At 35.4% G+C, this 4,258-nt stretch overlaps 1 protein-coding gene across 1 annotated transcript in view; it reads right to left on the bottom strand.

Moving 5' to 3' along the window:
* Positions 1-4,258, bottom strand: part of LOC108576517 (lachesin-like) — a 258,907-nt gene that overhangs the window by 234,548 nt on the left and 20,101 nt on the right. The window lies entirely within an intron of this gene.

The raw sequence follows: 4,258 nt of genomic DNA, 5'->3' as shown, positions 1-4,258 counted from the left end.
CTAGCGGTGAAACAGGAACTGCCTGGAGATTCAGCGGACGCGACGCGCTATTCAGAACAAAGCGGTCCTTCTGCGGCCGGATAATTGCAAATTCCATTTCGACGAGGCAAAACCGCGGGAGCAATGTAGTATGCCGTCGTGGAAGCGCATTAGCGATCGGGCTGATTGCACTTTTACTATGAACGGTGACGGTGCTCGGGGACACCGTTAAGGAATGCGCAAGTAGTATGCAAAAGCGGAGAATTCGAATTGACTCCCCAGCCTCTTTCCACGCGATATCTTATTACCTGTTACCAGTTTTCCGAAAAAATCACCATTTTTCGAGCTCCGCCTTCTTTCTCGGAGAACCGGTCCAAGGAAATTCAGATCGTTGACCCTTAGACAGTCTGATATAATTACGAATTAGAGTGAATAAAATTGGTGAGCTAGCGAAAGGCTCGAGATACGTGTAATACTCCAGGATCGTTAATACTAGAGTGAGAAAGAATTATACATATTGTGGGATTTTGTTAAATACTTTCGTAAGTAACCCCACGCGACGCCGGTGCTGTTCACTTATAATCTGCTTCTTCTTTCTCACCGCTGCACCGATTCGTTCTCTTCCGGCTCGATGCTTCTCGTTTTTTTTTTACACTCACACACATCTTCTTCCTTTTCTCCACGCACGCATCCACATACACACACGCCGCGATCGGCTTGACAACCCATGTTGTCTAAACATAACAAACAAGCCACGCACAATCGTCTTCCATTCGTTCTTCCTTTCCAGGCCATTCCCATCAACTCTCTCACATTTACTCTTTCATACCAAAACCCTCACAATATTCTACTCTTCTTTTACTAAACAACGTCACCGTTCATTCGATCGGAAAGATTTATGGTTTCTCGCTTTCATGGACCTCTCATTCGTTCTCGAATCTCTCACTCGGCGGACGATTTCATATAGAGAAGAGAGGATAGCGAGTTGCTTATTACGAGTCAGCCTGCAGTTGCTTATTACAGATCGACACTGTACTCGGTTAAGTTTGATAGATGGAAATGCTTCGATTTTCCGTTGTTATATAGGTGAGATCGATAGGAAAATGTTGGATAAAATGGAGTAGTTGTGATTTGACCGCTTGCTTTTGGCTATATTGATCTTAATCGATGGAAATGCTTCGATTTTCTGTTCACAAGTTGGCGAGACCAGTAGGAGAAAATTGGACAAAATGGGGTAGTTTCGATTTGAAGGCTTACTTCCGACTACACTGATGGATGAGACTTAATATTTTCGTCTAATTATTTGACAGCCTAATATAATTACGAATTAGAGTGAATAGAACTCATATTTTACGCGTATCTTCTTAACAATTACGTCCTGTGTGATTATTTTTCAAACACAGTGTACATGACCCTACGTCACAGTTCTGATAATAACAGTTCTCATCCCTTTCCATCTTTTTCCCGAAAAGTCTCTTCTGAGTTAAACTGTACGTTATTTAACGCACTACCCGAGTCTCGCTCGGGATAAACTTACGAAGGGTTAAGTTTCTCCTGAAAAAGCTCATTCTCCAAGCATTAGGTAGAAAGTCACCAATTTTGGAGAAAGATTAAAGTAACTCAAGATGAAGTACGTACTTGAAAGATTGAAAAACGAAGTATTATTAGCGAATGTAGGAGAACAATTTTTGAAGAAAATGACAAATTTTTTTTTTTTAATACATGTAACTTATGGTCGTATCAACATCTTGGCGATTATTCTATATTTCTCGAAAAATGTTTATTCTATGAACGAGTTGGATAGCTTTCTTCAGATTTTCTTCCGTTGCAAATGTTTCTTTAATACTGTTAGGTATTTCGTGGTTAAATTTTGTTGGAAGAATTCATAGTATGATGGAATTGTCTTGTTTATTGTCGATTATTATTTCTTCTTTTCTGATGAATTTGATTGTGGCGCAACTTGTACAAAAGTCGCGCATCTTAGGTGGTATATATTTTTTCCTGAATGGAAATTTTACTGAATCAGTGTTACACGAACTGTCTAAATACAGTTAAAAACAACGTTTCAACATTTTTTTCTTTAATAATCGCATACATATATTTTTCACGCAGTTCATAACCACTTTCAAGCTTGTTAATTTTGAATATTTCAAGCACTAATTCGCGCGAAATTCGTGAATCAAGCTGCACGCCGCAGAGCGGTTTGTTACCCAATATTGTAAATCCAGCGATATCCATATTTTAATTAAAAGTAACCTATCGCGGTCCAAATTTACGTGTCACAAATTCTTCCTTTTTTTTTTTCAACTCACCGTGAAATGGCAATCTTGTTAAAAATGTTCAAATAAGCAAATAAATAATTACTAGCATTGAAATGGTATGTTTAAATAATTGGTATAATTATCGCACGAAGCAACCTTTGCTAATTAGCTGTTCCTAAAATTTCTACCAATATTTCCATTTATTGTTACACCAAAAGTGTAATCTTACATTGAAGCAATTGGGACATTTTATTCCGCGAATAAGCGAAAGCTTTACCAGTGGAAGAACTTACCTGAGTAATAATAAAAAGTTGCTCCAATTGCATTTTTAGAAAATAACGAGGCACGTTAAACCGAGGAAAGAAAAAGAAAATAGTTATGGTTATAACGGAAATTTGCAAACTGCAAGTGGAATGTCATGTCGCCCTATTATTGGACTCCATTAGCTGGCTGTGTAACACATTCAATTTGCTCAGGTGTTTCTAGCTTCTTTCTCAATATTCACCGGCACGTTTCCGTGCACAACACCGTCCTTTCGAGCAAATAAAGTTCGTTTTATTATTGATAGCCCGATATAGAAGACACCTCTCCTAACCTCCTTACCAAAAGACGTAACCTTTAGTTAAAGACGACGAAACACTGATCGTATGTGCCTAACTTAAAGTGTACGTGAAGTTTTAAACAAATTTGTTGGATTTTGGTAGTTTCGTGAATTTTTCTAATTTGTTTGCCTTAAAAGCACAATTTGAACTGATGATACGTGTCTATTTTTAAGGTTAGGTTACACGAATTTTAAGTGTACATGAATTTTTAAGTAAATCTGTTGGATTTTCAGGCTTCCACAAATTTTTGAAAGAACGATTTGGACCGATGATGTGTGCCTAATTTAAGGTTAGGTTACACGAATTTTTAAGCAAATAAGTTTGATTTTTGCATTTTATTAAAGAACACACGAGTATTTTGCGAATTCTAGTAAATCTTCCATGAATTTTTCAAATTTATTTCTTTTTCCTTATACATTTATTTGTCAGCTTTTAAAATACGGTTCAACACATTTGGAACCAATTTTAATTTCTCATCCAAAAATTGAATTTTTATTTATTTTTAGCTGTTTACACTGAAATAAATGCACTAATAGCAAATTTATATTTTTTTTAATTAATTTGAAAGAGTACTGAGAAGTTTTCATACGGGTTCAATGAACCCAAATGGTTTAATAGTGAATTAACTTTCGAAACAAACAGATCCCTGTTATTAATTTTAATTCTAAGTTTAATACCGTACATCTGAATTTCTAATGTCGATAGTAAGGTAAGCTTACCCAAAGTAAGTGAAAAAGTTCCAACTTTCCGCCTTCATTTTTAATTAAAAAATTCTACCGATTTTTTTCTAAAGAAGTAGAGTTCACGTGGAGGGCAAGCTTCAGATAAGGAGTATGAATTTGAAGTACTATTTTTGATAGCAAAATAAACTTCACGAATGTAGAATACACAGTTGAATTTAAAATTTCTATAAAATAAGGATCGAACACACAATTGCTATTCAAAATATAAACTCTTCGCAAACTTTCGGAAGTTTACAATTCTTACTAAAAATAAAATTTGTTAAATTTCCCAAATTCGTATAACACGAGTATAACTCAATTGTTGCTAATTTAATAATCCACACAGCACATGCACGAAATTCCCACTGAACAAGTATAATTTAAATGTCCTAATTTAATAACGCCTTGCACCTCTAGCAAGTTTCCATAAAGCGACCATAATTCGACCGACACTGCTAAATGTTTGTTACCCGACCGCGGAAGCAAATATTCTTAAAATTGCCCAAATAAAAACTAATCTGTGTTTTGTTAAAATCTCATTACACCGACTACGATTCGAAAACCGATTACCATTTTATAGAAATAAAAAGAATATTCAAACTGGAGTACTTAGAGTTGCATAAATAAAAAATATTAAAATGTTAAAGTGTTTCGTTAAAATCTTACTATAACACATTGGCTACAACTCAAACTA

Source organism: Habropoda laboriosa, unplaced genomic scaffold (assembly GCF_001263275.1).
Source record: "Habropoda laboriosa isolate 0110345459 unplaced genomic scaffold, ASM126327v1 scaffold376, whole genome shotgun sequence".
Taxonomy (NCBI): Eukaryota; Metazoa; Arthropoda; class Insecta; order Hymenoptera; family Apidae; genus Habropoda; species Habropoda laboriosa.
The sequence above is the reverse complement of the archived record's forward strand: the minus strand, read 5'-3'. Positions and strand labels throughout refer to the sequence as shown.